The sequence below is a fragment of the Pyrgilauda ruficollis genome, unplaced genomic scaffold (assembly GCF_017590135.1).
Source record: "Pyrgilauda ruficollis isolate IOZ18807 unplaced genomic scaffold, ASM1759013v1 scaffold177, whole genome shotgun sequence".
NCBI classification, from domain to species: Eukaryota; Metazoa; Chordata; class Aves; order Passeriformes; family Passeridae; genus Pyrgilauda; species Pyrgilauda ruficollis.
In genome coordinates, this window is record NW_024516653.1 from 355288 (window position 1) to 378747 (window position 23460).

At 40.8% G+C, this 23460-nt stretch overlaps 1 long non-coding RNA gene across 2 annotated transcripts; it reads right to left on the reverse strand.

The window, feature by feature from the left end:
• Positions 1-1502: 1502 nt before the first annotated feature.
• LOC121351862 lies at positions 1503-11855 on the reverse strand. Of its 2 annotated transcripts, XR_005954851.1 has the most exons (4): positions 11711-11855; positions 11117-11231; positions 8198-8302; positions 1503-3638 (listed from the first exon to the last, which is right to left on the reverse strand). It is a non-coding gene; the product is annotated as an uncharacterized LOC121351862 (long non-coding RNA). The 2 variants fall into 2 exon arrangements; XR_005954852.1 differs by lacking the exon at positions 8198-8302.
• Between the last annotated feature and the right edge of the window lie 11605 nt (positions 11856-23460).

Consider the following 23460-nt stretch of genomic DNA (forward strand, 5'->3'; position numbering starts at 1 on the left):
AATGAAAAGGTGTGTAGGCAACACTCAGCAAACCATGACACAGGAGACTGTCCTGTTCTGAGTTGGAAAAGGTCAGTTCTGCCCTGAGTTGCTACATAATACCTTGGCATTTCATAGCTTTAATGTTGCTGGAGACAAAATGGTCTAAACACATCAGGCAGAGCATAGGGAGAAGCAATACTAATATGAGGAATATAGTTAGGTATTCAGGTAATTGGAAAGAATTTACCAAATGGCTTTATGAAGGGGAAGTGAACTGTAGATCAGTATCCTTCCAGTATTAAGAAAAGAACTATTCTTGCATGCCCAAAGAGCCATTGAAATTGATTGCAGAAAAGGGCTTTTTATTTGGTGCTTGTATTTCTCTCTCTCTCTCTCATTTTTTTTTTTTTTTTTTTGGTCGAGGTGTCATTTGGAACAGATGAAAACTGCAAGAAGGATTTGAAAGAGGCTTTAAATAAAAGGAAATATATTGTTTTCCAATTTTCCAATTTTCCATCACTCAATCATCAATTTATTCTTCTTATACTTCTCCATTAAGAGAAAAAAATAGACAATTAGGTTACCTGCAATCAGCTCTCTGGTTTTGTAATTTGAAAACTTGCAGATGAAAATTTCAAAGAGAAAAATCCCCCTACTACTTAAATTAGCCCATGTGAAAGAAACCCTCCAGAAATTAACCTCCATGACAGCAGACTTCAGGCGCTGATCGGCCTGCAGTGTGATTGCAAGAAAATGCACTTGGAATGGCTGAAGAGTGTTGCTGTGAAAAAGAAACCATAAAGCCAGCAGTGTGCCCTTGTGGTGAAGGCAGGCACGCACATCCTGGGCTCTCCTGCAGGGCCAGGGCACTGAGGATTCTCTGCTCTGCACTGGGGAGGGCAAGTCTGCTGAGCTGAGTCTGTGACTTGATGTGTTTATCAACAACCTCTACTAATGCTGATACTAATGTGCAGACAGAAAAAAAAAAAAAAAAAATCCTGTCTTCACCTCTAATGTTGATGTATCCTTTTAATGCTAGCATAACCCACACTTCCCAGACACGTCCCAAGAGAATTAAGAACAAGGACTTTTTACTCTGAGAGTTACATGGGCCTTGGCAAGTGCTATGTGGGGATTATGGTGAACTCTGTATCTTGGATATCTGTACCAAGAGCCTGACAAGGAGTCTATCAAGGACTTCTAAACCAGTGTTCAGTGCTGAGACAAAACATGCCATACCTGGCCTGCTAGAAATCTTCTTACTCCACATTTTAGTTGTAAATAATTATTTCCTTAACACATCGGAGACCTCCTGGTCTTGATATACTGCTGTATATGGCATTTCTGCTTTATCCTTTTCTTTCAGGCAAGAAGTTTCTCCATCTGTGTCAATATATCTTGAGGATATATTTAGCAAATTGTGGTTCTGTTTATTATTTGTGTGCCTGCTGCTGCGTAACCAGCAACACACACGCCAATCACTGAAATTCCACAGAACTTTATATTGTGCTCAACTCAAACCTTTAATTTTCATTAATCTGTACACAAGCATTATGCTACTTTAATAACAGCCATTTTCTATATGGTCCAGAGAGAAGCTCAGAAAAGCTGAGAGCATTGCATCATATGGTAAATTTACACTGTGTTAAAATAATTGCCAGTGAGATATGTAGGGCCAACATACCAGAGTATCTCAGGGAAATAAGCCGCATTTTTGTGCACAACTCACTTAGGGTTAATGGATGTGATTGCACACTAAAGGAACTGATTTTTCTATGTTTACAGTAAGAAATTACAATGACAAAAAATAATAATATTGACCAGGTAGCCTGTAAACGACAGGGGAAAGGAAAGATGAAATGAAAATCACAACTCCTCAACAGATTTAAAACGCTGATTTTATATTTTGTTACCTGGGCCACTGCAGTGTCTTCTTGCTTGATTACATCTGGCAGTGACCCTTCATAGGAGTAGAAAAGCTTTGGCAACAGGCAGACAGAACTGGGAACCCTAAACAGAAGGAAAAACTACAGGGAAAAAAATTAGTGCTAAGGCATAAAACTCTATGGCATTCCACTCTGAAATGACAAGGTAGGAGGAGAAAAAAAATAATGGCCTTGTGCTAATCATGTTTAATAAAGAAAAGCAGCAAGGTACAGTGCACAGGCACATTGGATTTCTGGCACCAGGAAATCCAGATGGTAAACAGAGGAGGAATATCATTTTTACACAACTGCCCCATGCACAGTAATGCTTTGTGGTCACTCCTTTCTGGTTATGCAACTTTGCTTGTAAAAGACAAAACACAGAAAATACCAGCAAGATTTGTTTTTTTTTTTTTTTTTTTTTACAGGGTTAAACTTTGCACAAGTGAGATTTTTTTTTTTAAATCTATCCAAATTGATTAGAAGGCTTTAATGAAAATATTCTGAAAACCTCAAAATGAGATTCTGTAGAAAAAAGGACAATTTTCAAGTTGTAAAAAAACCTGTCCAAAGCAAGAATAAATAAAAAAGCAAAGCAAAAAACCAAAGATCTCATTCTGTTGGCAAAGCCTAACCAAAAATAGTGATAGAATACAGAAGTGGTGCTATCAATGGTGTAATATATATATAATGCCTGCCTTATGAGACTAAAGTAGCAGCCAAATATCATGAATAAAGATATGTTCTGCTATATCTGAAAGCTTGTGAAAGCATACTGTCACCATGGCAACACTGTGGCATTTATAGGAACTGTAGAGCTTAACAACCAGTGACGTTGCTCCTAAAAAAAAAGGAAAAAAAATTTTTGAAATTGACCATACATGTATTAAGCACTTCAATATGGAAAACACTTCACACATTCTGCTTTAGAACTGATTAAAAGCCTTCTTTGTCTCTGCTTTGTCTTGAGAAAGACCTTTCACTCCTTGATGCTCCTTCTGGACCATGAAGATGATGATGCAGATGTTCAAGGGCATGATGGGGATTGTTCATGGGTGTGCCAAGAGGGGAAAATAGAGAAATTGCTTTGGTGTCAGCTGCTTTTAGAGCAATGTCAACAAAAGTAGAGGAGCCGTGGCAGCTTCACATGTTAATGCTGCAGAAATTTCACCAAATCTGTCTATTAAGAGAATCCAAAACTCTGCAGTAGAACCTCAGAAGCATTGAGAACAGGATGTGCAAGGTGGGAAACCAAAAGCTTTATTTTAATGCAGACGACATCAGTGTGAATAGAACATTTGCCATAAGCACAGACATATGACTAAGCATATTTAAATAAACAAGGCTGGGAAAAAAATCAGTTTCTGTGTTGAAGAAAATTCAGGTCACTGCCACAATCCCAGTCTTGCTGTAGATCAAAGGTTTTTGTCTTCTTCCATGCGGTTTGTGGGGGTCTGGGGGCTGCTTCTCTGTGGTCATTGACATGGGAATGTTTGTTGATTTTTGAGCCAAATTTAATATAAAGTCCTACCAGACAGTCTCCAGATCAAAGAGGAAGTTATAATTCCTTAGCTAGAGTCCTTGAAGTTATCCCATGAGATCACAACTCATGTGGGTAGGTGTAATACCTCTCTGTAGGGCTCTAAATCGCCAAAATCCTTCTGTACCCATCCCAACAGGCTCACAGGCCAGGCAGCCACGCTTCAGGTACCTCCAGGTCTCCTTTGGGGGCTGTATGTGGTAAAAGATCATTAATTTATGCTTCGTGGGCCACTTTGTCAAAATTAAGCATTACACATTGTCTCAAAGTTCACAGCAGAAAAATTCACAAAAAAACCCCAAATAAGACAATTAAGTTCACAAAAAAATACAAACAAGAGAACTGTTTTATTAATTCACACGAAATCCTCTTTTGGAGAACATTATTCATGTCCATTCATCCTCACAAACCCCATCTCTGGTTTCTAGAAAAGAAGTTTGCCCTGCTGACAGCTGCGCCAGTCGACTGATGGGTTATTTTTCTCTCCCAGTCAGCTGTTAATGATGGATGCTTCCTTTAAAAGGGAGCTCAGATCCTGCCAGCTGTGTGGCAAGGGTGGGTGCATTTCCCTGAAGGTCCAACACATACCCATCAGTAACCCCTGCGTGGTTCTGGCAGCGAGCTGTGGATTTCTGTGTGCCATTCCTGACACGTGAGCTGCTCTGGAGTCAGCTCATGCCCACACACGTTGCACCCAGACCTCTCGTTGTGTGTGTAAGACAGAGAAGAATCAAATTGCTCTCTCTGCAGGAGAGAAATATGGAACCACGGGTCAAGGTCTTACTGAGGAGACCTGAGAACAAGACAACGCCATAAATCTACCCAAAAAAGTGAGAAGCACAGGAGGATGGCACCATAAATACACCAAGAAAGGAGATAAAGCAGGAACAAGCAGCTGATGAGGCCAAGCAAGATTTTGGGTGGAACTTTCCTGCTAACCTGTAGCCATTGTCACAAAGTTCGCACCCATTGGCTGTAGATGCTCCTTAGTCACATAATCCCTTTCCACACAGAGCATGAGGGATAAAATCAGTGGTATTTAAATGAAGGTGAGAAAATATTTAACCAATGAATGTAGTTCAATATTGTTTTTTGCAGGGGAAATGTTAATCACTCACTGTTGGAAGGGTGCAAAAGTGGGGAGCAGGCGTGCAGGGAGGCTGCTGCTCTGTGGATTTACCCCAGCACCCATCTCTGTGCAGGGAGTAAATAAATATTTCTTCTTCATCTATGTATTATCTATCTAAATATCTATTTATCTATCTATCTGCCTGTCTATCTATCTATCTACTTATCTTGCACTCTGGGTACGACCCATTTTTGGGATAACACTGACTGCAGTACAGAAGCAGCATCAGGGCTGTTCTCACACACAACCCCAGACGTCACTGAGAACAGAATCCCCTCTCAGCTCCCTGCTGTTAGTCCAGCACTTTCATTTAAAGGTCATGGCTGAGATATACAACTCTTGAAATCCTCACTGGAGTAAAAGAGCTTTGCTCCCTGGTGTCTTCCAATAAAGAGTTGTAGCCTGTCCTCATTTGGCCTTATCTCTCCAGGGTGAGAGTAAACCTTTCACTTGAACTCCTTGTACTGACACAGAGGAAACTTAACATAAATGTGGTACTTAAGAAAAAAAAATATATAGTAAAAAGCACATATTCCCTCCAACTCTGCAGCACGTATAATATATTTGTTTTAATTACATCAAGAAATTTTAGTTCCAAAAAGAATTTGTAAAAGTTGCACAGGATTTTCTACAGAAACTGATAGAATAAACAAAAGCCCGTAGCAGAGTGACGCAGAGCTGTCTGAGCACAGCTGCATTAGCACATAAGCCCTCCCTTTCCAATCTTATTAATATTTCAGTCTTTCCAGAGCAAATACATATCATTGTGAGACGTAGTGATGTGCCAGAAACTCCTCTGAGGGCTGGAATAATAATCTTTCCATTCAAAGTGTGGTCTGGTTTCTCAAGAGTAGAAAAGAGAAAGTGAAGTGTCACAAGACTGAATCACCATCATGTTTTCAGAAAGCTTCTGCTAGACTTTGGGAGTGTGATGGAAAAATTCTCTGCTGCAGTGGGGGAACTGGTGTGAATTTCCTATCTTTGCTACAGTCAATTTAGCAATATCCACAGATATGCTGGCTTGAAGTGACTGCCCAGCAGTATTAAATTACCCTTAACAGACTGCCTTATCCCAGTGGTTTACAAAAATATCTCCTTAGGATGCTTCCAAACATACCAGAGATGCTGGCCAGCCAAGTTCTCCAAAATAGTCCTCAGTTAGCAACTTCCATACTCTACACAAGAATCAAATTGCTTCACTTGAGCATTTGTTCTACATCTCCTTGATCAGAGTCGTCACTTCCCCCTTTGGGGTGTGATTATAAGGAAACGTCTTTCTCTTTTAAAAGAAAACAACATTTATGGAGCCCTCAAATAAACAGAACCTGACAGAGGAGAGAAATCCCAGGCGAGTGGGAGAAACGCTGCTACGGCTCCTGCATAAATATTGTCAACACATGGCTTTGGGCGGCGTTTAGTGAGCCAACAGGAACATTTCTTGTACACCACACTGTCACTGTCTTTGGGAAGAAATCTGAAAGCTTTGCTTTGTTATGATCTGGGCACCCTGGCATCAACAGAGATGCAGTTAGTGCCAGTACCTCCTGGCTTCTGGAGAAGGTGGCTGTGTTCTTGTCCCTTCCTGCCCAGGTTACCTTCTGCCAAAGGTTATCACCCCTGCAGCGAGCTGTGCTCAAATTTCAGCGGTGACAAGTCACAGCCCAGCTCCTTTATGTGAGCTCATCAGGGAGCTGTGTTTGGGGTCTGGCTGCCCTGCTGTGAACTGTGATAGCCACCGCTGAGAGCCACCCCTCCTTTCACTGCCTCTGCTACAAATAGCGGCAACCTTTACCCGATGGACACGGGACATGCAGCAAAGGGAAATAAATAACTCCAAGTGCCACAGCTAGAGCCAGAGCCTCGGCTGGGATGAGTCAGCACAGCCCCAGCTGTACCAGCTACAGGGCTGGCTTTGATTCTTCCCTTGCAGCCTGCCAGCCAAAGCACAAAGGAAAACCTCCCAATGGCTTGGTGTTATTAGAGGATGAGCAAAACAGCTGCATCCAAAACTTTGCCTGAAAACAGGCAGCATGTGCCTTCCCTCCCCACTTCATGATGTTTAAGAAGCCTGGCATCACTGGGAACTTTTTCAAGACCCATCTGTGTGCAGAGTGTGGTTTTTTTTTCCTCCTGGCAGGACAAGAGATGCTGTTACTGCTATAGTGTTCCAATGCTGCTCACCAATGCTTGCAAATATCCACTTGGACTACAAGTAGATCGACTAAATTTTAAGCAATCTTTAAAAACATTTCTTTCCCTGACCTGTCCTGCAGACAGGTTTTTGTTTACAGTGACTTCCAGGAATGGATCTTCCTCATAGAAATGCTTTCAAAGACGTTTATAGATAAAGGTGTGTGGTGGTTACTTGTGGATTCTTAGCAGCAATGTTTCAGTCATATAAACAGACTCAGTTCACCAAATAAACAGACTGGTGGAAACACAGGGTTTGAAACACATGCAAGACTGAAATTCATTTGCGTATGCTATTGCAAGAACAAAGCAAAAAAAATCTATCTTAGTAGAAATCAGTTTGGGCAGGAAAAGACAAAGATAGGCCAAAATAATTACATATCTTACTTGCAACAAAGATTACAATGATTTGCTAATATTAATCACTGCTTAATGCTAAGAAAAAGCATCTTATTGAATACATGGGAAAACAGAATTTTTTTCTGGATGTCTTCTAGACCTTTCAATCTTATGGAATGGGACAGTTCCTCACTTGCATTTGGATATAGAGATAGAAGAGCCTTGTGGAGCTTGAAAAGCTAAATTATACCTTATTTTACAGACTGTTGTTAGTGCAAGAAAGGCTGTGCAAAAGATTGTGTACTCTAGTGTCTCTTAGCTTTTTGTAAGAGATCACATACAGTACATATTCCAGTGGATTCTGAAGTGTTCTGCTAACACAAAATTTTATGTTTTTCACAGTGAGAATAGTCATTAATCTACTTTCAAGAACTTAATTTGCTTCTGTATTTAATTAAAATAATTTTGCAACTCCTGCAATATTTGGAAAAATGTGAAACAGAAACAAATAATGAGACATCCTGGGATATTTCTTATCGGGGTGCTAAATAAACCTCCATAATTCTAGCCTTTAAGCAAGAGTATTGCAGCAGGATGGATGAACCTCCTCTAAGCTGATCCTCCTCTAAGCTGGTGGGGAGAGGATAAAAAAGCAAATGTAGCTGTGGTTTCATACACAATGACCAAAAATGTTTGGATGTGGGATGGACCAGGATCTGCTGCAGGCTGACAAAATTCATGTGCCCCCCACAAAGGAAGGCACCAGCCACTCAGTGCCTGTAGCACAGCAGCATTTATCCAGAGGCATAAATAACTTGTGTTTGAAATAAGAAAAATTTTTGGAAGGAAGCTTGAAGTCAAGTAGTAGTTTAGTTCAAGGTCAAACGTTTCCTCTTCTTACTTAAAACCAGAGTCAGGCTTACAGACACAGTTAGCAAGAAAATATTTTTTATACCACCAGATCTTCCACATCAAGAGAATTGCCAGGATTTGGGATTCAACTTGGCTGTTTCTAGAGAGCAGAGCATATGCTGTGCTACTGCCTGCCTGGCATGTCTGCTCCCTAAAATGTCTGTCTGGCTGTCTGCCTACCTTTACTTTTTCCACTCTCGCACATTGGATCTTCCCTCCAGCAGGAAGGAGGAAACTGGATGCTGCAGGCAGTCTGGGCCTGGTCATTGGCGCCTCTGAAATTACCTGCAAATTATTCCCAGGAAAATAAATGCCTCAAAAACGGTCAAAGAACAGGGCTATGTCAGCTGAACATTGTCTTAGGAGTGGGAGGAAGGAAAAGAAATAGAACACAAAGCAGCCTGAAGCACGGATAGGTGAAACAGTCACAGGATTACAACCACTCTTTCATGGGACTGGGGGCAGTAAAGATTTATAACCCTCAGTAACAACAATGGCTCAGCCACTAACTGATAAAATTGCAGAGCACTGGCTAATAAAAGGAGATAAAGCTTTAGGAATAATCAGTTTAATTAAGTTTGGGGTTTTTTTGTTTTTTTTTTCCCTGAGGACTCGGTCACCTGGTGAAGGAAATACAGAATTCTGGTGATAAAGAACATCGTTCTTCAAAAAGAGGAAAGATATAAACTGGGACAGTGTACCACTGTGGCCAAAGGTGGTGGTGACCAATTCTAAAAGACCTCTGGTATTCTGGCTACAGGAAACTTTTCAGCACACGCATTATGTCACAGCCTTTAATGTTACTTAAGCATTATACACACATCTTACACAGAAGTCTTTCTTGAAGCTGCAATCACACAAGACAGTAACTGTGCTTGCTTTCACAGCCAAAGCTGTTTCAGAAAAGGTTTTCCTGGCATTTTTTCCAAGGCATTATCTGGATGCAGTTGACAACCATGGGAGAAAAGTGCAGCACATGGAAAATCTGTGAGTGCCAGGAAAGATCAGCTTTTGATACACCGGTTTTAAATGGCAAAACTTAGAATACACAAAGTTTTGCACACAATATCTTTCCAGTTTTGAAGAAACCTGATTTTAAAAAGATAAAAGTAGTTAATGACTCAGTGATAAGCATATGTAGTCTGTTATTTTCCTTTTGGGATCAGGCTAAACACCTGAGAGATAATAGCTATTCATACTCGTGTATCATTCCAGCCATGTTGCTGCAATACACCACACATTTCTCTGAGACATATAAGTTCTGGAGCTGACCTTCAGCTGCCATAAATTACCTCAATATAATCAGAGGTACACATAGATTAACAATAGTGAGATACTGGTAACTCCAGAAACTGTTGAAGGCATCCAGGCTGAAATGTGGCACACACAATGTATGTGTGCATGAATTCAAAGCAAATATTTTAACTAGAGATATTAACAGTGGACTCGCAGCACCCATTTATTGCTATTTCTTGATAGGGCATTCACTGCACAATGGGCTGTGTAAATTATATGTTAATTATATTAAATTAAGAAATAGATAAACCTCGAAAAAAGCAAGTTCAAAGGAGGAATGTGATCAGGAGAAAACTATGTGAGGCACTGGGGCCTGCAGTCTTGCTAAGCAGACTGAAATATTCTACCAGTGCAGGTATTTGTATAGCTCTGCTGACTTAACCACTTATACTTTTTGGCCTTTCAAAATTTGGTGGATAAAAATTGCAATTAAGGAATAAACACACCCAAGAAGATCTTCTTCTCTCTCTTTTAAGTTAAGGCCTGGGGACTTCTTTTGCCCTTCTCTTCCACCTGAGGACTGGAGGGATCTGACCAGTCCCGTGACATCCCTGGGTGCTCCACAACACAATCCTGATATGCAGGTATCCTATATTAGTGGAGCAATTGGTTTTCCATTATGAAATATCTCGTGGAATGTAGCAAGCACACAGCTGTGCCAAGACCATGTGCATGATTTTCCTATACCACCCATACTAGTTTCACTGATTACTCACTTCCTTAGCTACAAAAACACATGGCAAGTTTCTTCAGGCTCAAACATCTGTACACAAACTATTTGGGCAAAGATGTTTCCATTCACTCACACCTCCGTTGCTGTGACTAACATTTTAAACCTACCTTCACCAAACAAGACTTGATTACAGAAAACACCAGGCTAACAAATTAAATTACATCCCTCCAAAAGGTATCCTGTACTGTACTTTGCTGCACAGTCTAAATGGGTACACCAGCACTGCCCTTTTCACCTGTGCTTCATCCTTTTCTTCTTGGAAATTTGATATCAGGCTGAAATTGCCCTCCTCCTGCAGGCACATATTCCCCTTCTTTGAACAGCTTTTAAAGACAGATCTCTGTGCAAAAAGAGCCTCTTGGTGCACTATTCAGCTGTTGGCATTGTTAAAGGAAGTTGATGGATTTAATGTCAATAATAAAACAGTGCTAGAAATGGATCTGTTATTTTTTTCTGCAGACCCTCCCCAATGCCATTTAACTGAATGCACTATGGAATGTTTAAAATGCAAACTCCCCTTTAATGCGTAAATGTGCACACAAATTATTTTTAATTCATCTACGTAAGGTGTGTGAGGATGATTTGTACATAAAAAAGAGTCAAAGTTATTCTAAAAGCTTGAATTACTCACTGCATTTGCAGGTACAACAGACACCAGCCCTGCAACCCTTCTCCACAGCAAATACCTTAAATGTGTACTTGTAATAACAAAACCAAAATTGCTAAATCTTTTAGAGGCACCAATATGGCTGACATCCAGATGAATCAGCAAGCTGAAAACTTGTTATCTTACCAGGCATAAATCCACACCAAAACAATATTTGCAGCAGAAAATTTCAATAAATGGGTTTTATACTGAGCTTTTTGGTATCAGTGAAAGATGAACTGTAATATACTTTCCACAACAGAAACAGGGAATACACAACAAGATAGTCAGTACACATTAATTTAATTATTGCTATTTTTAAGCCTGATGTCAGTATTTTGCCCTCTTATATAGGACATAATAGACAGTTATAGATTTATTAAATAAATGAAGAAAATTAGACAATTTCACTGAAAGGGGATACCTTCATCTAATTTTGAAGGAACTTGAACCATCTCCCACAGCAGTTAGAGGCAGTTACAATAATCTTCAGTTTCCATTCTTCTGCACTTCTATTTCTAAGCATAAATGATCAGGGACTGTCAAAGGAATGGTGAATGCATAAGTTAAAAATCTGCATTTTTAAGGCTTAGAATTTTGCACAAAAAAAGCCCCACAAACTCAATTGAAAATCCTCTTTCTGTGTAAGAAGCAATTAGCTCACAGTGCTGTCGTTTTCTTAAAGCAAGGCTATAATTTCAGACCTGAAGCTTTGCAGAGGATCCTGTTTGGCTGAGTACAGCAGCCACCCTGTCTGAAACATTCTTCAGCAGAATATTAGCAATCAAAAGGTGTACCAAAAAAAATAAACCCCAAAACCCACCAACAAAAACAAAGAGTAAAAACCCACAGGGTATTCCCATATCTCTGAAAAATCAGAACAAAAAATATCCTTCTCTCTTCTACTCTATTGATTGTTACCAGTACTCTGTTTAACTGCAATTAACAAAACTTGTATCACTCATTCTGAATACTGATGGCAATTTATGGTTTTCAGACAAATTCCCCAATCCCTTACCTTAAAATAGAATGGATGATAGGATGCCAGTGGTGTACTTTATTTAGAAAATTATCTGACCATGCAATGGGAGAGGTATAGTCAGTAACATTTGCTGTTTAACTCCTGAACTTCTCTCTAGGTGTTTTTGCCCTGGGAGCTTTACTTGTTTCTGTGTCCTAAAGCTGCCCTTGATCTAGCTGCTTTTTATTTTGAGGGGAAAATACATGACTAAAGTAAAAAGGTCCCTGTTTCCCTTTCCCATGAGAAAAATGAAGTCAGTTTTAGAATGTCAGTCTGAGTGATAAAAAAATATGAGGGTTGGTTTTTTTTAACTGAGAGTTTCAACTTAAAAGCAGTCAAATAGGTATATTCTCACACAGAGACCCCAAACTATTTTAGGTTAGTAATTTACTTTGTCCTCTTACAGGGAAGTTCAGTTTTCAGATATTCCATATTTTCATGGACCAGAGAAAGAATAGGGGATATTATTCTTCTCTCATATTTCTTTCAGACTTCTCCTATGGACAATAGATTTGAAGCTCACCAGAACTATCTTCCTTTTTCTGACCCATGAGGATTTTCCCGTGGAGGCATCTTTTATTTTTAACCATCAACTGTGTCAGCTGCGTTGTGGTTGTCAGGGTCAACCTCTCGGAGCGTGGGACTGCGGTTTTGTGCACGTAACAGGACAAACTGTGCTTGCAGAGATGATGCAGAGCTGCCACCCAGGTCACCACAGTGCAGAGACTGTCATTCTGTGGACACCCCTGTGCACCCTCTGGGTGGTCTGGCTTGGGGCCATTCACCACCTGGCTTCTCACGGTTTATGTGATGCTCTAAGATTTTAGCTTTTATATTTTTCAGGTGCTGTGCTGCATCAGTGTATAGCTCTGAACACCATGTAGAGTGTTAGTAGGCTCTCTTCACATTTTGGACAGACATATCAATCCTTCCAGGCCTGAGAACCAAGGCCACCCTCTGCCTCAGGCCCCAAAAATTATAAACAAAAGTGAATTGGAGAGGAGCAAACTGGGGGAATGTGACTTCATTACCTGAAGCTGTAATTGGAGAATTAACCCAGATATGCAAATGGACAAAACTGATAATTGTGTGAAAAACTCCTGACCGCCATCCATCTTAGGTGTAGCCTCTGCAAGGCTTTTTCACTGCCTAAGGTGCATCTGTTAAGGCCTTTAATAAATACCCACTTTATTCTCTTAACTCTGTCTAGCCTCTGCTCTAGGCAACCACTCCAATGCATCATGCACAAATATAAACAATATTTGCTGTCACATAAAAACCTCCATTCATGCCTTCCTCGGAACCTTGTCCTTTGCAGGTAGCCAGAGCAATCCAGGGACACAGGTATGGCACACTTTCTGAGGGAATGTGACCATTATTTCAGCTGCCTGCACATCTCTTGGCAGAGTGTGTTACAAGAGAACACACCTCAGTAAAATCACAAAGCTGTCTGCTCTATGAATCCATTAATCTCACATCATGGTATATGCCTCTCCAGGAAAATGTTTCAGGAAGGATTTTCCAGCTCCTTGTTCTTCTCCCTTGGGATCTGTTTCTCTAGATGAGCTTCACAAAGGGTGTCCCAGGGCCCCTTTGCTACAGGAAGCAATCTCTGGAAGGATAATTCACAAGGTTTGGAAACCCCTCCTTGTCTGGAAGATTCATGATGAGACTTTACAAAAGACGCTGAACTGCATTCCCAGAAGATCTCTGACATAGGTTTCATAATATTGGACAGAAGCTTTATATTTTGACTTTAAGTACTCTCAGATCACACAAGGTGTTACAGACTCAGTAACAAATTTCTGCAGCGCTGCTGCTCTGTGATCCAGGCAATCTGGTGTTCTTCCTGGGAGTACCTTTTTGTCAGGAAGAAACTCGTCATCACACACTTCCCTTTAAACGATCCTCATTGTGAAAAAAAATTGTTATCCACTCAGCTCTATGAAACCCAGCCAGTCTGCAAAAACAAAATGAATGATTAATCTCTTAGAGGAAAAACTATCCTATAAGAGTGAGAATCTATAAATCCATAAATCCTATAAATTAAGGAACTACTAAGGAAAGGGAGGTTGGCTCCTATCACTTTATATGCATTTTATGTTAAGTAAATATTGGATTTTAAAAAAATGAACCAGAAGTAATCCCAGGAGACATTTTATGAACATGTAAAAGCTGGATGCTGCTGCCACACAGTGAGCTGGACCTCAGAGGCAGCAGTGTTTCTGCTAGGAGCTGGTTCCAGGAAGGTCAAAGCAGGAGCCAGGAAATAAGAAGGAAGAACCCTGAGGTGCCTCTGACCAAGCTGGGAATCAGGAAAACAGCCCTGTGAATTCCACCAGTCATTAGCCAGGGAGGGTTTGGGATTTCAGGGTTACATTCATATAGTCCCCTTAACGTTGCTTTGGGCATATAAAGTTTTTGGGTGTGACTTTTGGGTTTCACAGATGCTATAGGGTCAGTTCTAGTAGGGCTTGCAATGAGTGCATCATATCCTGGCTTCCACCCCCAGACATGGCAAATTCCAATACTCTTATTGGATTTGAAAATATTATGATTCACAAATGCCTTTGTAAGAAAATAATGTAAAATTCTTCAATAAATACCATAAAACATCGGTATTTCAAGTAATTTCCTGCAGCACTGGTAATGGGGTGAATTTGCATCTCCAGGTATTAAACAGAAAAGTTCCTTTAGTGCCCTTCAAAAAAGCTTTTTTCTGAGCCAATATAATTAAAATATTTTCCATAGCCTTGACTTGCTTTGCTGTGAAGCTGCATCTTACATTTTTGAAAATGGAGACTTGATGATAATTATGTTTAATACTTACGTGTGCTTCAGTTCCAAACTCTACATCCATTTCAAACAGTGTAAATAAAGGCAGCCTTTCAGGAAAAAAACCAATGAAACTAAACAAAAACCCCCAACCAAAAACAACAACTAATTTTGATTAAAAGCCATAACTGCAATTCTAGATATTCATTGCAACTCAAGAGATGCTCCTGCCAGCTTGTTAGTGTGCTTCTATTTTTGTCTGCCCACAGAATCTGTTACTTACATTTGGGTGCTGGAGGTGGGGGCCCTGAATTGCTGCTCCCACAAGAACATGCAGCAGTGTGCCACACACTCTGTACCAGGTGTCCCTCTTGCAGGTCCTCTGCCACCCCACTCAGAGGGGAAACGACCATGGAAACCTGATTTTTCCTGCAGAGGTTCCTCTCACTGATGCTTTTCCTGTTTTGGGAATGTTTCCTTTGGCAGGTGTGTGAAGGTGCATGAAATATCTCCCTTAATACAAACCATTCAAAATGTAATTTAGACATTATCTGAGGGTAGTAAGCAAGCAGTAGGACTCCTAACTTCTCATTTGTAGCACTATCGGGATCATACCTGGCTCCTCTGTGGCAACCTCAGAAGAAAACCTTGAAATGGCACAACCTGTTTCTCTGCCTTGTCTATTCAGCACACTTCTACATTGGAATTTCATCCCTGTGATCCAGATATCAGCCAGCAGCATTTTCCACAACAATTGCTTGTGCTCTCACGCTTATGTTCAGTTTGCCAATTAATTTTTTTTTCTTTTTTTTGTGGGACTGTGTAAAACTGTGAACATTTTAAAAAATGGAGCATTTTTAAAGGATGGCTCAGCTTGGACAGGAAATATGTACCTCTGCCAGGGCAAAGTGAGAAGGATAAAGTATTGGGGAGGTTAAAAATGTTCAGAAATCTGAAGGAACAGTCACACCATAAATATGGTTTACTTTGGAAACTGTAGCTACCCTTCTCTCCTGTCCTAACATAAGTGATTATCTCACTTTTGCATCCACTGCTGTAACTTTGCCTCAGCCTGTGCACAAAGCAGAGAGCCTGGAATCCTGGCTTGGCCAGAGGAAGACGTGAAAGATTTGGTTTTGCACTGAGTGTAAATATAATTAATTATCTGATGATCAACACTGACATGTGTTTATATGACCTCAGTCTAAGGAGACTCCTAAAATCTGCCTAAGAACAAGGTGGAAACAGCAAATGTTGGGGCACAGAAGGCTGTTTTGTCTGTCTGCAGAAGGAAGGGAGAAAAAGAAATAAGGATAAGTTTTAGGGTGACAGCATCTCCTCAAACCATCAATATGATACAGGCAGCTTTAAATCATCTTAACCTACAGGTGGCACTGGATGCAGAAGTAGAGTTTGCAAATTATATTGCACTCATACTGATTTATTTTTCCTTCATTTGTATTCTTTAGTGTGCACTGTGACGACAACAAAAACATCCCTAACATCATTTACATAACTCATCATAAAGCCAAGATTTCAGAGTTAATTTACTTTCTCCATATTTTCCTCTACTTCCCAATTTTGCCTCAATACAGCCTAGATGTGAAATCTAGCACAACATGACAGCAATTCTGTTGCCAAAAATATAAAGGTTTGTAAAAGATTCTGCTTCTCTTCCTTCAGCTGGTTTATGCAGTTTATCTAGTAATCTCTTACTAGATAGCTGGTGGCTGGCAGCCTTAGAAAAACAGATTTAGACTTATACTTTGCATGGACACAGCAGAATAAGAGTGGGCAGATAGATCTATCTTTAATCCATAGGCTTACTGGTAATTAAACAAGTAATGTGCAATTTTATTGCTATAATTCTAAAGGTTGAAGAAGGATGCCTTCCAAAAGGCATTATGCAGGAATTGTGATTTGGTGTGATGCAGTTCAGTAATGTCAGCCAAGACACGTTTTATGTCCAGCTCTCATTAAAATAACCCCAGAATAACATCACTGAACAGATTTTAGTAAGAAATTATAACCACTACCTAACCCACATTAGTTAGCTTGCCTTAAAAGTCATCTCAAAATAACATAAAGGCCTTTGGAATAACGAGGATGAAGAGACATGTGAAAGCTTAATGAGCAGGCTGCTGGCTTTCCTGCAGCTTGATTTTGCCCTGATTTTCAATAACTTTGCAGAGCTGAGAGCTGCTGCTGAGAAGTGAGGCAGGATTGTCTCAGCAGAAAGGTTGGCTGTAGCAGCGACACAATTGCTGACCTTCAGAGCAATTTGGAATGATGAGCAGTTTTTTTCCCTTTCAAGAATCCTGCTTCCTTTACCAAAAAAGTGCCCCTTCTCACAATGATGTCATCCTTTGAGAGTGTGTCATGAAAGGAAGAGGTAGCTCCCTTAAGTAAACCCATACAGCTAAAATTTCTACACAATGTGCTGCAGAGTCCCAGATGAGGAAGCTGGTAACGCCCAAGTGATTGTTACTCACTGTTTTGGTTAAATTGGGGCTTTAAAGAAATTAAAGTCATCCTTCTGGCTAACCCAGAGACACCAAAGGTGGTGTTGCTTTCTCACTGAAACCCACAGAAATTCCATGTTGAATATTTTACACACTCAGCAATGCAACAGCTCACACTGACACAGCCAAATTGGGACATCTCCCCCCACAGTTTGCTGTTGTCACTGATCTAATGTCACACACTGCATTTGGAGCAAAGAAATAACTGAATATAATGTACAGTAATTTAAGAAAATGGTCATAAAAGCGGTTATTCAGTGTAAAGAATACTACCTGAACAAAGGCTGCAAACATTTCAGCTGTGAGCATATAGATTTTACATGACAAAAGATCAGCTATTCAATTCTCTTTTTCAAATAGAATAGTAACCAGCATATCTTAATGCTAACCACTTAAAGTTCTGACGCATGGAATTTATAATTCTCCAAAAGTAAAATTAGTGTCCTTAATTAAAGCTAAAAGCATGTGAACCCACATAAGGAAACACACACAGACAGAGCTATTTACTACTGCAGTTAATTTACATTCAAGATAAGCTCACATTTTCCATGACTGAGGCAAATGACTTAATTCTGTTTTAAAAGGTAATAACAAATGTAATGGGTTTTATTTTAAAGGCCCACAACACATTAATTAAAATGAATCTGAAGGATTCTGTACTAAATGGAGCATACTCTTGAACTGTGGCAAACAAGGGAAAAGTATGGTACATTGAAAAAGATATTTCAAAACCAGCAAAGCTTCACTGTGTATTACTACATTTTTCCATGTCAAAAAAATCTTTTATTTACTAATAGAAATACACAAAAAAAATTATAGCTATTAACTTGAATCATATTATAGGTCAATAAAGTTCATCTACATTCCCATTCTGAAAAGCAATTTGTTAATACAGCTCTCACTTTCTTTAGCCTGATATTTCAAAAATCAGCAATGGTCTCAAATAACACAATTTTTTCTGCCTTTTTCCTTTGCTTTGAAGCATTAATGAACAACCTCCAAATGAATAAATAGAACCTAAGCTACTGTGGAATGCTTTTGGAGAGGAAGCAGTGAGAAGTTCCACGCCGTTTCCACTCCCTCCTCCAATCTCCACTGGGTTGTCCCTATCTTGGTGCTTCCACCCAGGAACTGAGGACATTTTCTGCTGGAAAAATCTGCAGCCAGCCATTCACCTCCCTGCTTCTTGCTTCGAGAGAGGCTTTTCACAGTCCAGCAAAGTCGGTGTGTGAGACAGAAACAGGAGAACTCAGCCCCACGCCACCTTCCAGCCCCAAAGGCTGCCACCACTCCCTTTGCATCAGACACAGCTGTTGTGCCACTGCAGCATCAGTCAGGTGTGGAAAATTCACCTGAGGAATTAAAAATGAAGCAAAACAAAGACATTGTCATCAGACTAGCTAACACCTCGAGAGATGGGCACAGAGGGAGGAAACTGAAGACAGAGGAGCAGGGCTGCCTCTTCCAGCAGAGCAGCTGATATTATTAAATTGGCTTTAGGCTGCAGATTGAAAGTGCACCCTAAGCCTTGGTGCAGAGCTGGGGATGAAAATGACTGTGCAGTCATCTCTTCTTAGAAACAAAAGGTTAGAACACAGGGGAGGACCCATGGGTGTGACAGAGGGGAGGACCCAGGTGTGGGAACCACACCTGCAGCAGGACAGGAGCAGAGCCAGGGTAAAGGGGAGCAGACAGACACTGACTTCAGCAGTCTCTGAGCATGGAGAGAGGGGAAAAATCAGCTGTGGGAGGGGATAGGGAGAAGATGTAGGAAAAAAGGCTGAAGGCAAGGTAGACTGGGGACAGAGAATTGCAAAATCATGGTTTCATTTAAGTGCGCGTGAGAACAGGAGAAAAGTGTAATGACTGAAAGGAAGGGGCAGAAGTTTCCTGCATATCAAAACACCTGGAAGAAAGCACAAGAAAATACCAGTTCAGAGGATGTGTGCAAACTTGGAGACACATATTAAGGTGTTAAGATTGTAATCATGCCATAAACCAAAGGCATACCTGGTAAAGGAGCAGATTATTAATGGCAAACTGCAAGAGTCTCAGCCATCCATACCCATACATTTTTACACTCACTTCACACCCCCTGACACCACCAGCAGTCACCTTTCTTATGTTCTTGTTATGAGACCATGAGACAAAACAAGGGAAAACTACAGGGCCCAAATTCTGGGGAGTTGCAGTCTGAAAAGTGTGATTGCAGTGTATGTAAATTTAAAAGGGTGCTTTTAAATTTAATGTGATAAAGCTAAAGGTTTAAATGGTCAACCACTTTAATGGCTTAAGCACTTTAAGAAAATAAAAGGACTATTTAAACATCTTCCTTGTGTTATCTATCGCTCTTAAATTATTTTAATAAGAAACAGCAACCATTTCATCTTGAAATAAGACATAATTTTTTCACAGAGAGAACAATAAAACACTGGAACAAACTCCCTACACACATGGTGGGGTCTCCATCTCTGGAGGTTTTTAAGATGGGATTGGACAAGGTGCTGGATAATCTCCTTGGTGTTGCTTTCCCACAAAAGGGATTTCCAACCTGGCCTATCCTGTGATTCTATGACTCGTTTGATATATCTGATCTGTCAAAATTTAAAAAGAGAGGAGCAATAAGCATTGCTCTGGGAGATCTTGTTAAACATCATAAAGATAAAAAAATGTTTTCATTACTCTTAAATTGTTCTGATTAATCTCAACCACTGATTTTCAAATCTCCTTCCAGTATCTCGACATTCAGCCTTGTTGAAGGCAGGTTCAGGAAAGGAACAGGGATGATTTCTAACTAAAGGTTGCAGCACTGAACGCTGAAAATGTTACCAAATGAGGGTGTCATTGCTTTCACCAGCACAAGGTTATTTATCAATAAAGCTTCCTGATGGTGTTGCATCTTAGTAGCCCTTAAGGCTTTCCACATTATTAAACCACATTTCACATGAAATGCATGTAAAACTAAGATATAAAAGAATACTGAAACACTTGTGAAATTTAAGAGAGAAGATGGCTTGTCAGAACTGGAGACTTTTCATTTGTGTTTCTCAGGCTTCTCAGTGGTATGACAGATCTTCTCCCTGTTGCCTGCCTAGGTAACTGCTCTGGTTTGGTGGGAGCTAATATTGATTCATTAACTCTAATTCACTACTTTATTGCCAGTCAACTGTAAGACAAAAGAGATATTCTTCAAAATCCTCACTTGACTTCAAATAGAGGCCTCAGGCTTTTTAATTAAAAAAAAAAATTGGGGTGTATACTGCAGGGAAATACACAGCAAGCCAATAGGGCTGTTAGCGCTGGTCAGAGAGTTTATTTAACAAATCCAGTTTACCTTTTTCCTACTGACAGACATTATTTGAAATACTTCCTTTTGAAGGGGTGAGCAATAAAAACTCACAGCCCAGCAGTGCCTGTGGATGTGCCACAGCCTCTTCTCCTGTGGTCCCAGCATGTGATGGGGCAGAGCTTCCCCCTCCTCAGTCAACTTGCCCTGTCATCAGCCCTCCAAGGAGCTGGCAATTGCTCATTCAAAACACACATATTAACCTCACTCTCTACTTTCTCTCCATGCCCAGCCCTTCTGACAATCTGGATGCACAGCCCTCCCTGTCTCACCCTGCTGTCCCACCTCTCCTGCCACCTCAGAAGCCCTGCCTGGCACAGGTCCCATCAGAGGCTGTCACCCTCTGCAGGCTTTCACCACTTCCAACTGTACCTGCTGTCAGCAGAGACACCTCAGCATCCTCTTGTCTGGGCACCTACCAAGGAGCTGTGCCAAAGAGCTGCACTTGAGTCACTTCTCCAAGTCACCCTGGCTTCACAGAGAGCAGCCAAGCTATCCAGAAATGATTGATCAGTCCCTGCTTGTCAGCACTGCATCCACACCTGCGGGGCACTGAGGGTGCCTGGTTTGCAAAGGTGCTGGACTTTCAGCAAGGCAATGCCTCACACCACAAGGCACAGCCTTGCTTTGTCACTGCTGCAATAATATTAGGAACAGTTGCAAAATCAGGTTTTTCTCCCCTTCATATGCTGCTTGTCTAAGTATATTTCATTGCAGAGAATTCTAAATGATCACATTAATATTTCAGCTTAAATTTTCTGTCTTCAGCATCCACCTAGTTCTTCATCACAATTGAGGGGGCACAATATCACACTCTCTTTGATTTTTTCCAGTTTCAGTTCAGAAGAACCTGCTGTCCTGGTACACTGGAATGATTTCATTTTGCTGCACAACATTAACAAATTGTTAAGCATAGAGGACTTCTTCACTGAGAAAGAAAAGACACTCTCTTTTGATAGATACTTATAATAAACTCTTAATTGTGTAAAAAATTCTCTGAGTTTGCTTTCATTTCAGAAAAATGTTGTCCCCTGCAGAGGATTTTGATCCTGCAGATACTGCATTTTCCAATGAAAGGCATTTCTCTGAAAATTCTCCAAAAAGTTACATATTAAACGACTAAAAATACCAAAGTGACGTCTTCTTTAAAAGATAAAAATAGTGATGAAAATCTCATTGTCCCATTCACAGCCTATTCTTGTCATTACAAACAAAAACTTGAAATCAATGTTTTTTCAGTGCACTGTTTGGAGCCAACATGAGTTTTTCCCAGGGCAAAACCAATTACAGCAGAATTACTCTGGTAGATGTTTGTCTGACATCCAACAAAGAATGTTTCTCCTCCTCCTTACTTTGTGAGATGGTTGTGTGTGTTTAGGTCCCATTTGCCCTTAATTCCTGCCTTTTGATGGCCAGAATCTTCATTTTTTTTCTCTAAATGGAAACTGAAGTTCTCACGTGGTCACAAGCCAGTAGGAACTGGGTTTTAAGTAAAACATCTAATGGCCGTAATTGAATTTCTGGAGCTGGCAGCACCCCCTGAACTTGCTGAGAGAGAAAAGCAGGCAAGTTTTTGAGTAGCTGTAGGCTCTCAAGTGGAGCTCTGACTCACACAGAGGGAAAACACACGACATTGTTTTGAGAGCTTCTCTGTGCACATTATTCTAATTTGGCAGTCCTGGGGCTCAACTGGTTTTCAGAAGTGTCATAAATCACTGTCATTTCTGTCCTTAGCTACCAAGAAAAACAGGCACCATGTTGTGGGACTTTCTTACACTCCTGGCACAGGTTTGTTTGGAAATGCTTTGAACTCCACATCAAATGCCCCTCATAGTACAAATAAAAACTTCACAGAAATGTTTAAACAAGAACTGTGCACAACTGACCACAAATCACTGAATCTGTGACTGGCTGACTGACTTTAAGGTGCAGTTGTAATGCTGTGATGAAAAAGGCCGTGTTTTCCCTGCTAAAATATCTGCCAGACATTTGTGGATAGGTTCTCTGTTCTCCCAGTGATGAAAAAAAGTAACAATTGTAAAAGAAAATAACTATGATTTTGAAAATGTATCATCCTTAAAGAAAATGCCATAAATTCTTGGGAATTAGGGCATAAAAGCCCTAGTAAGGAAGGGGCAGCACAAGGCAAAGAGCTACCTGAAAAAACTGATTGTCCACATAAGCATATTGAATAAGCTAAAATACTATCAGAGGCTCAGGTGTGACCACAAATACAACTGGAGTCAGCAGCAAACAAGATAAGGGCTTGAAGGTCTGATGGAGAAAATCATAAAACTCAACTGCATCCAGGTATCCAGGTCTGGGATCCTCAGTGCAAGAAAGATGTGGAGCTCCTGGAGTGGGTCCAGAGGAGGGCACAAAGATGCTCTGAGGGCTGGAGCCAGGCTGGGAGAGCTGGGGGTGTTGGCCTGGAGAGGAGAAGGCTCCAGAGAGAGCTCAGAGCCCCTTCCAGGGCCTAAATGGGCTTCAGGAGAGTGGGAGGGGAATTTTTTTATAAGAAGATGTAGTAACAGCACAAGGGGGAATGGCTTCCACTGCCAGAGGGCTGGGTTAGATGGGATCTTGGGAATTAGGAATTGTTCCCTAGCAGGGTGGGCAGGCCCCGGCACAGCTGGGGCTGCCCCTGGATCCCTGGCAGTGCCCAAGGCCAGGCTGGACACTGGGGCTGGGAGCAGCCTGGGACAGTGGAAGGTGTCCCTGCCATGGCTGGGGTGGCACTGGATGGGATTTAAGGCCCCTCCCAAACCAGACCATTCCATGATCCTTCAACTCCGTGATCCTATGATTTTGACAAAACAGAGATCAAGAAAAGAGGAACTGAGTAGGAAAAGGTTTAAGATGGACCACAGCACAAAATGGTCTTTTAAAAGAGGACTTTAAAGTCCTACTGCTACAGCGGAATTTGTGTAGCAAATTCTAAGTGTTGTTAGAATTCTAATTCTAAGTGTGTTGTGGAGGACTGACAAAGAAGATTATCTCCAAGGCACAGAATTTTCTCCCTGGAGGAAAAAGAGCTGAAAGAAGCACAACAGAATGAGTTGTGGCTGGTGGTAAGTTTTTCCTTCTCAATGGGTGAACTGTGT